Below are 10,871 nucleotides of genomic sequence, written 5' to 3'. Positions count from 1 at the left end.
TCTACACAATGGAATACTACTCAGCTATCAAAAACAACGAGTTTATGAAATTCGTAGGCAAATGGTTGGAACTGGAAAATATCATCCTGAGTGAGCTAACCCAATCACAGAACGACATACATGGTATGCACTCATTGATAAGTGGCTATTAGCCCAAATGCTTGAATTACCCTAGATCCCTAGAACAAACGAAACTCAAGACGGATGATCAAAATGTGAATCCTTCACTCCTTCTTTAAATGAGGAAAAAGAATACCCTTGGCAGGGAAGGGAGAGGCAAAGATTAAAACAGAGACTGAAGGAACACCCATTCAGAGCCTGCCCCACATGTGGCCCATACATATACAGCCACCCAATTGGACTAGATGGATGAAGCAAAGAAGTGCAGACCGACAGGAGCCGGATGTAGATCGCTCCTGAGAGACACAGCCAGAATACAGCAAATACAGAGGCGAATGCCAGCAGCAAACCACTGAACTGAGAATAGGTCCCCTATTGAAGGAATCAGAGAAAGAACTGGAAGAGCTTGAAGGGGCTCGAGACCCCAAAAGTACAACAATGCCAAGCAACCAGAGCTTCCAGGGACTAAGCCACTACCTAAAGACTATACATGGACTGACCCTGGACTCTGACCCCATAGGTAGCAATGAATATCCTAGTAAGAGCACCAGTGGAAGGGGAAGCCCTGGGTCCTGCTAAGACTAAACCCCCAGTGAACTAGTCTATGGGGGGAGGGCGGCAATGGTGGGAGGGTTGGGAGGCGAACACCCATAAGAAAGGGGAGGGGGGAGGGGGATGTTTGCCCGGAAACCGGGAAAGGGAATAACACTCGAAATGTATATAAGAAATACTCAAGTTAATAAAAAAAAATAAATAAAAAAAAAAAGACAGGAGGCTACCTTTGCTATACACTGACAGACCCAGACCTACCAAGTGATTGACTGTGACACCTGCAGATAATTGACAAACCACAAACTCTGTATGGGGACAACTGTGGTTGAATTAATGAAAAATCCATTTAAGCAGAAAAGGAGAGTTATCTCGTTGAAGATTAGTGCTCTCAATTAACTTGAATACAACAATATCTTTCAGAATTTGAGCCATTCACCAGGCAGCGCTGGTACAGTACATGAAAAAATCAATACACACAAAGCAGAGTACTGCTTGCCTCACCACAATGAGAAAAGACACAAATTACCCTCAATAGACTTAAAGCCTCAGGAATAGGAGAGGAAAGGTGTGGTGAATGTTACATGGGGAAAACCTCTTGTAGACAGGATGAGGAACTCTCAGATGGTAGAATTTGAAAGGATAATTGGACTATAAAATATTGAACAATAAGAATGATTTTAAAAAGTCTAATAATCATTTACAAAAAATGTGTGTTCTTATTTCAACAATTTATTTACCGGTTATACTGTGTCTATTGTGACATCCATAGTATGTATCTGCTTAGCATTTAAGTGAAATAATGGGTTTCAAACAGATTGGACTTTATTTTTCTTTATTCGAGCCAGTAGTCATTCTATGATGTCCAAATGAACTACAATTTGCCTGAACATGGGTATTGAATATGGGAGGTAGTCACCATAATATGATTGAAATTGTTCACCAGAAGAGTCACAGCATCGTTCTTGTTTTACATAGAAGGTGTTGTCCTTACAGCTATATGAAATGTTAACTTTGGTGTCCATTCATATAGTGTTATCTGTAAAAGAAATGACATTTTCGTTTATATATGGAGCCTAGACATTTGTGATCATGCTCATAATAACTTCTATTTGATAATGAACATAATTACCTAAGAGATACAAATAGCAATCTGTGAAAGAGCAACATAGACATGTACTACTTGGGGAAGCATAGACTGAATAAAAAAAAATTGAGGCCAGTTTAAAATCTCTTACCTAGAGAACTTCAGCGGTATTCTCCAGCAATGTCTGTGATCTTTATGGCAAAGTATCCTTCAGTTGCATTTCAGTTGATTCAAGCAAAAGAAAGCACATATACAAAAATGGGATATGAATAAAATTGAAAGTAGTTACAAATTTCCAAAATCAAACTGAGAGAATGTTGAAAATCTGCAATAGGAAAATAAACAAAACAAAACAAAAAACAAAATAAAATCATAGCCAAAAAACAAAGTATAAAATGAAAGCTAAATCAAAAAAATCAAAACCGAAGCAAACCAACAAAGGAACAAACAAACAAAAAGTACCTAAAGAAATAATAATGGAGAAAATGAATTTTAAAAGCATCCCATGTTTTATAATGTTGTTATTTTTGGTATTCTGATGTTATATATTTTAGGTGAATGTGAGTGAAAAGAAAGATAGAAATAAACTACAAAATTACAATCTAAGAAGAGATTTTTATAAGAGGGCTAAAATATATTCATAAATAGCAACAATAAATATATGAAGGCACTTGAAATTGCATACAAAAAGGAAATGGTCTATAGAAAGAACACTAACAACATAAATAATCAAAAATATATTTTGTGCATAAAAAATATGAGATAAAACCATTTAAGTTTCCTAATAGAGCCATGACGATTTCTATTTAGCAAACCCTACATTATTTATAGTTTATCACATTTCATTTCTGACATTAGGTCAATAACACAGAACATATATTTAGGAGGAAAACGGAAGTAAGCAAAAAACATTGTACAAAAGAGAGGGAATAAGTGAATTCACGGAATTTTAAAACAATATAATGCTGAGTAACAAGTACTTTAAGTATTTTTATCAATGCAGGCTGAATCAGAGGTTCTGTACACAGTTCAATACATAATTAGTAATTTAAAATTTTTTATACTCAACAATTATTGAAGACAGTGTTTAGAAACTTCTATATCTCAAACAAGAAACGGTTCAAGTGTAACAGATCTATGGTGCGCGAAGGGAGCAACTCTTTCCTTTCAGTAGTTCCTTCAGAATTTCCATGGTTTTACAAATATATGCCCACCCACTTTCTTTCCTCTGTTAATATTAGTACAATTGCCTATATACAGCTTACCTCTAGTAAAATCTTCAGGAAGACAAAAATGGTTGCAAGCACAATGCTGCCAAGAAAAATGAATTCAAGGTTCATGGCAGTTTTCTGTTACGTTTACTAATTTAGAATCTGGTAACAGCGGTTGTAACAAAGAACATAGAATAGTCTTTGAAAAGAACCTAATAGCTCGTTCTCTGCCTTATGATAGCCAGCTGAATTGCTTGTGCCAGGCCTTATATACTGTTGGTGAGGTCATAATATAGGAATTTTTTTACACAAGAGTGACCTCATAATCATGCTTGAATCAACTGCCTGAATTAGTCTAGTACACAGGAAATCAGATGATCGCTAGATTATAACTTTACTCAATCTAGGACAGGATACATCTAAAAGAGAAAGCAGGAATAAGAGATTATGAAAAACAGTCCTAAAGATGCTAAATGGGCAACAGGTCATAAACAAACTAACCAAAAATGCAACATAAAAATATTAACAATGTTTTGCAATTTAAAGTTGCTTTATTTCATGGAATTCTATTGACTCAATTAAAGATGAAGAAACACACACACACACGCACACACACACACACAAACACATACACACACATTTTTCATCTATACAAAGAATACAATATAAAGACTATTTTAAAAACCTAGATACCTTCATGAACTTATTGATGAAGTGGATATGTGTACAGCTTTAGCCCATAGTGGTCTGATAGGACGCATGGGATTATTTCTCTCTTTCTGTATCTGTTGAGGCCTGTTTTATGATTGATATTACAGTCAGTTTTGGACAAATTACCATGAGGTGGTTGAAAAAGGTATATTCTTTTGTTTTAGGGGAGAATGTTCTATAAATATCTGTTAGGTCCATTTGATTCCTGATTTCTCTTAGTCTATGTATGTCTCTGTTTAATTTCTGTTTCCTTGATGTGTCCATTGATGAGAGTGGGGTGTTGAAATCTCCTACTATTATTTTGTGTGGTTCAATGTGTGGGTTGAGGTTTAGTAAGTTTTCTTTTATGTATGTAGGTGCCCTTGTATTTGGAGCATAGATATTTAGGATTGAGAGTTCATCTTGGTCGATTTTTCCTTTGATGAATTTGAAGTGTTCTTTGTCATCTTTTTTGATGATCTTCGTTTCAAAATCGATTTTATTTGATATTAGAATGGCTACTCCAGCTTGCTACCTCACACCATTTTCTTGGAATGTTGTTTTCTAGCCTTTCACTCTGAGGTAGAGTCTGTTTCTGTCTCTGAGGTTGTGTTTCCTGTGGGCAGCAGAATGCAGGATCCTCATGGCATATCCAGTTTGTGAATTTGTGTCTTTTTATTGGGGAATTCAGTCCATTGATGTTGAGAGATTATTAAGGAATAGTGATTGTTGGTTCTTGTTATATTCATATTTGGGTGTGAGATTATGTTTTTGTGCTTTACTTCTCTTTGTATCTAGGTCTTTAAAATACTCTTTATATTGTATTCTCTATTCAAAATGTATTTGTTTATGTGTGTATTTGTGTGTTTGTGTGTATCTGTGTGTGTCTGTGTGTCTGATTTTTTATTGGATAATTTTTATTTACATTTGAAATATTAACCATTTTCCTGAGCATAATTCCTGTATAACACAATTATTTTACGAGGATATTCCCACTCCCCAATCACCCATCATTTCACTCCTAACCTCACTGACATTTCCATGTACTGGGAGATTCGTCTTAGTTAGTAAAAGGGACTTCTCTTCTCATTGGTGCCCAACAAGGCCATCCTCTTCTTCATTTTGAAGAGTTATTCATTTGTATTTCCAAATGTAAATTTTGCACTATGTTTTATTCCCTGTAAGGTCTTGTTGATTGGTTGTTGTTCTAAGGGGGTTTCAATCCTCTTTACCTCCTTCAATCCTGTCTATAACTACTCTAATGTGGACCCTGTTCTCACTTGTATCATTCATGTTAACTTCATCTCCATATTTGTCATGCTCTGCAGAATCTCTCAGGGGACAACTATATCTGTCTCCTGTATCTATATACTTCTTGCCTTCACCAATAAGAAAGAGTGAAGCAACCACACACTGATCATTGGTCTTTTTTCTTGAATTTCCGTGGATGTAGTCCGTGTTTGTTTCCTTGGGTAATTCCAGTATTTGAGGGAATATCCACGTATCAGTGATTATGTAACACATGTATTTTTGTGATTTGGTTACCTTACTCACCATGTTATTTTCTAGTTTCATCCATTTGCCTATGAATTTCAGGAAGTCATTGTTCTTGAGACGTGTGTATTAATCCATTGTGTACATGCACTATTTTTTCTACAACTATTGCTCTTTTTAAGGTCATCTGGGTCCTTTTCAGTGTCTGGTATTATAAATATTTCTGCTAATAACATTGTGGAGCTTGTGTCCTTCCTATGTGTTGGAGCATATTTTGGACAAGTATGCAGGAGTGCTATAGCTTGGACCTCAGGTAGTATAATGTCCAATTTACTGAGGAACATTAAGGCTCATATTCAGAGTCGTTGTATCAGTGTTCAATCCCACCAACATCAAGGAATGTTCATCTTTCTATACATGATCACCAGCACCTGTAGTCACCTGAGTATTTGATCTTAGTCATTCTGACTGGTATGAGGTGGAATCTCAGGGTTGTTTTGATTTGCATTTCCCTGATGACTAAGCATGATGAATAGTTCCTTTGAAACTTCTCACACATTCAATATTCCTCAGCTGAGAGTTTGTAATTTAACTGGGTACTGAATGTTTTAAATAGGGTTATTTTACTTTCTTGAGTATAACTTTTTGAACTCACTATTATATATGATATTAGCATTCTCTTGGATGCCCATTGGTAAAGACCTTATCCCAATTTCCTGAGTGCTGTTTTGTCCTAAAGGAAATGGCCTTTGCCTTACAAAAGCATTGAAATTTTATGTGGTCCCATTTGACCATTCTTGATTATAGCGCATAAGACATTGGGTTTTTCTTCGGAAAATTTTCCCCATTACCCACTTGCTCAAGCTCTTCTCCAACTTTTCTTCAGTGGATCTCGTTTTCTACGGAGGTCCTTTATATACTTGAACTTAAACATTGTACAGGATGTTAACAATGGACAAATTTACATTCTTAAACATGATGATCTCTAGCTGAATCATCAACATTTTTTGAAGATACTATGGTTTTTAAACTGGATGGTTTTAGACCTTTGATGGTATGTGGGTTCATTTCTGAGTCTTTTAGGTGTGCTGTCAAGCTTCTGACATATGCTCTCTACTGTTTCTCCTTACAGGCACCCAGAGCTATGAGTTTTCCTCTCAGCACCACTTTCACTGTGTACGATAATTTTGGGTATGTTGTTTCACAATTTCATTAAAATCTAAGAAGTCTTTAATTTCTTTATTTCTTCCTTGAACAATTAGTCATTGAGTAAATTGTTGTTCACCTTCCCAGAATATGTAAGTTTTTGTCGTTATTGCTGTTATTGAAGACCAATCTTATATTGAAGACCAATCTTAGTCCCTGGTGTTCTCATATAATGCATCAGATTATGTCTACCTTCCTATATCTGTTCAGACTCCTTTCTGATTGACTATATGGTTGATTTTGGAAAAGATACCATGAGATGCTGAGAAGATATGTCCTTTGGTTTTAGAATGGAATGTTCTCTAAATATCTATCAAATCCATTTGTTTTATAACTGCTGATAGTTTTTCTATGTTTCATTTTTATTATTTCCATGATCTCTGCATTGATGAGAGTTGAGTGTTGAAATATACCATTATTGTGTGAGGTGCAATGTGTGCTTTCAGCTTTAGATGGTATGTTTTGTGAATGTAGATGCCTATGCATTTGGAGCATTGTTATTTAGGATTGAGAGTTCATCTTCGTGGATTTTTTTCTTTGATAAATATAAAGTGTTCGTTCCCCAGACTGGTACAACCATGCTTGAAATCAGTATGGAGGTTCCTCAGAAAATTGGACATTGAACTATCTGAGGACCCAGCTATAACTCTCTTGGGCATATACCCAAAAGATGCCCCAACATATAACAAAGACACATGCTCCACTATGTTCATAGCACCCTTATTTATAATAGCCAGAAGCTGGAAAGAACCCAGATGCCCTTCAACAAAGGAATGGATAAAGAAAATGTGGTACATCTACACACTGGGATATTACGCAGCTTTCAAAAACAATTATTTTATGAAATTCATAGGCAAATGGAGGGCACTGGAACATATCATCCTGAGCAAGGTAACCCAATCACAGGGAAACACACATGGTGTGCACTCTTGGATAAGTGGCTATTAGCCAAAATGCTTGAATTTCCTTAGATGCACAGAACACATGAAACTCAAGACAGATGATCAAAATGTGAATGCTTCACTCCTTCTTTAAAAGGGGAACAAGAATACCCTTGGCAGGGAAGAGGGAGGCAAAGATTAAAACAAAGGAAGAAGGAACACCCATTCAGACCCTGCCTCACACGTGGACCATACATATACATCCACCCAATTACACAAGATGGATGAAACAAAGAAGTACAGGCCGACAGGAAGCGGATGTAGATCTCTCCTGAGAGACACAGCCAGAATACAGAGGCGAATGTCAACAGCAAACCACTGAACTGACAACGGGACCCCCATTGAAGGAATCACAGAAATGACTGGAAGAGTTTGAAGGGCTCGAGACCAGAAATGAACAACAATGCCAAGCAACCAGAGCTTCCAGGGACTAAGCCACTACCCAAAGACTATACATGGACTGACACTGGGCTCCAATCTCATAGGTAGCAACGAATAGCCTAGTAAGAGCTCTAGTGGAAGGGGAAGCCCTTGGTCCTGCTAAGACTGAACCCCCAGATAATGTGATTGTTGGGGGGATGGCGGTTTTGGGTGGAGGATGGGGAGGGGAACACTCATAAACAAGTGGAGGGGGAGGGCTTAGGGGGATGTTGACCCAGAATCCCAGAAAGGGAATAACAATAGAAATGTAAACAAGAAATACTCAAGTTAATAAAGAAAAAAAACGAGAAAAAAATATACAGTGTTCTTCCCTATCTTTCTTAATGACTTTTGATTGAAAATCAATTTTATTCGATATTAGAATGGGAACACCATCTTGTTTCTTGAATACATTTGCTTGGAAAGATTTTTTTTCCATTCATTTACCCTGAGATAATATATATCTTTGTATCTGATCTGTTTTTCCTGCACACATCAAATGCTTGGTCCTCTTTTGTATCCAGTCTGCTAGCTTATATCATCTTATTGGAGAATTTAGTTCATTGATGTTGAGAGATATTAAGGAATAGTGATTGATCCTGTTGTTTAAATGCTTAGATATGAAATAATGGTTGAGTGTCTCTTTTTTGATTTAATTGCAAGGAAACTGTATTCTTATTTTACTCTATGGCATAATTTTTCTTTCTGTGTTGGTATTTTCCATCTATTACCCTTTGTGGGCCTGGATTTATAGAAAGATATTGTTTAATTTTGGTTTTGCCAACATATATATTGTTTTCTCAATCTATGTTGATTGATAATTTTGCAGCATATAATATCCTGGACTGACATTTGTGTTCTCTTAGGGTCTGTATGAAATTTGTCCAGGATTTTCTGGCTTTCATAGTCTCTGGTATTAAGTCTGGTGCAATTGTTATAGGTTTATATTTAAATGTCACTTGATCTTTTCCTGTTGTTGCTTTCAATATTCTTTTTGATTTGTGCATTTGGACTTCTCAATACTATGTGAGGGGAGGAATTTCTGTCCTCTTCCAATCTATTAGAGCCCGGCAGGTTTCTTATATGTTTATGGGCATCTCTTTCTTTAGGTTCGGGAAACTTTCTTATGTAAAATTGCTGAATATATTTACTGGCCAATTTTTTTTTTGGAGCCGTGGACTGAATCCAGGGCCTTGGGCTTGCTAGGCAAGCGCTCTACTACTGAGCCAAATCCCCAACCTTTAAGTTGTTGGTCTTCACTGTCTTCTCTATCTATGTCCTTATGTTTGATGTTCTATTTGTTTCCTGGATTTCTTAGATGTTTTGGGCTAGAAATTTTTTGCCTTTTTCATTTTCTTTAATGCTGGGTTGTTGTTTTTTTATAGTATCTTCTTCCCTAGAGATTCTCTCTTCTATCTCCTGTATTCTGATGGTGATGTTTATATCTACCATTCCTTGTCTCTTTCTTAGGTTTTCTATCTCCAAGGTTGTCTCTCTTTGTGCTCTCTTTATTGTTTTTCCCCCCATTTTAAATTGTGGACGGTTATGTTCCTTCAACTCTATGGTGTGTATACTGTTAATTCTTTCGGGGAATTTTGATTTTCCTCTTTAAGATCTTCTACATGTTTACTTGTAGTGTCTTGCATTTCTTTATTTATGTCTTTCTTAAATTCTCCATCATTATCATAAAATGTGATTTTAAATCTATGTCTTGCTTTTCCAGCATGTGTATATGTCCAGTATTTTCTGTTAGGAGAACTGGGCTCTGATGATGAAAAGCATTATTATTTTCTATTGCTTAAGTTCCTTTAGCCATTGGGTTGTCTCTGGTGTTTGGTTGTCTTGCAATTTTTCCTGTAAAATGGTATTCCTCTTTCTTTTCAGTATTTTCTGAGAACACGTTCTCTGATATCAGGTGTGTAGGTGCTCCAATTAACAGTCTTTCGGCTCTAGGTTCAGACAGGAATCAGAAGTGTCTGACCCCTGAATGCTTCTAGGTCCTTGAACCCAGGTGGCACAGTTGGCACTAGATGATTCCTTCTTTTGTCTAGAATATGGGCAGAGGGTAGTCTCTTTGAATTCTCAGAAGTGTCCACACTTCTGAGATTTCAGTACTCTCCCCCTAGTGAAATGGGTGAACAGAGTTGTTTGACCAGTTCAATTCAGTCCTGTGCACAGAGCAGTACCAGAAGTACTGTCTGTACTGCAGCTGACTCTTCCTTTATTCCTGTTTTCAGAGGCACAGTGCAGTCTCTCGCTGGACGAGTTATATGGCCAGAGGTGTGCAGATGTGGCAGTCTGTCCTGTGGTCTTAGGATGTCTGCATTTCTGGGTATTCTGCGCTCATTGTCACCACAGTTTTGTTTCTACTTTGTTGATTTCAGCCTTGAGTTTCATTGTTCCTTGCTTTCTACTCTTCTTTGGTGTGTTTTTTTCCTTGCTTTTAGGTGTTCCATAAAGCTGATGATGTACACTCTCTCCTGTTTCTTTTTGTAACCATTCAGGACTGTGAGTTTTTCTGATATCACTGCTTTTATTGTGTCCTATAGTTTTGTGTATCCTGTGCCTTCATTTTCAGTAAATTCTAAGACATCTTTAATTTCTTTTTTCAATTCTGCTTTGAACAAGTTATGATGGAGTAGAGTGTTTTTCAACTTCCATGTATATTTGGGTTTTGTCATATTTATGGTTATTGAACACCAGTCCATATAAGTGATGATCTGATAGGATGCAAGGGATTATATACATCTTCTTGTACCTGTTGAGGCCAGTTTTTTGACTGGCTATGTGGTAAATTTTGTAGAAGGTTCCATAATACTTGGAACTTCCTATACATGAGTCCCACCTTCTTTCCAATACAAGCAAGATGGACTTGTATCAAATGGACTTTTCAAGATGTATCAAGATATGCATGAACTGAAACTCAGTTTCTTGGCGAATTCTCTATGTTCCATATGGGACTCTCTTATATCAAGCATGCTTTTCAAGATTTAGGAAGAGTTTCATCAATGGAATCTCAGTTTCATGGCGAATTCTCTTCATTCCAAGCGGGACTCCTTGTATCAAGAATACTTTTCAAGATATAGCAAGGTTTCCATGCACAGAATCTCATTTTCATTGCGAATTTTCTTCCATTCCAGTGGGACGTGCTTT

General features: G+C 36.7%; 1 long non-coding RNA gene across 1 annotated transcript; it reads right to left on the bottom strand.

The window, feature by feature from the left end:
• Nucleotides 1-1,487: 1,487 nt before the first annotated feature.
• Nucleotides 1,488-3,248, bottom strand: LOC103694561 (uncharacterized). Its single transcript, NR_190689.1, has 3 exons — nt 3,022-3,248; nt 1,908-1,964; nt 1,488-1,708 (listed from the first exon to the last, which is right to left on the bottom strand). It is a non-coding gene; the product is annotated as an uncharacterized LOC103694561 (long non-coding RNA).
• Between the last annotated feature and the right edge of the window lie 7,623 nt (nt 3,249-10,871).

This window comes from Rattus norvegicus, chromosome Y, assembly GCF_021556685.1.
Source record: "Rattus norvegicus strain SHRSP/BbbUtx chromosome Y, alternate assembly SHRSP_T2T, whole genome shotgun sequence".
Classification (NCBI taxonomy): Eukaryota; Metazoa; Chordata; class Mammalia; order Rodentia; family Muridae; genus Rattus; species Rattus norvegicus.
This window is presented reverse-complemented; position numbering and strand designations above follow the sequence as displayed.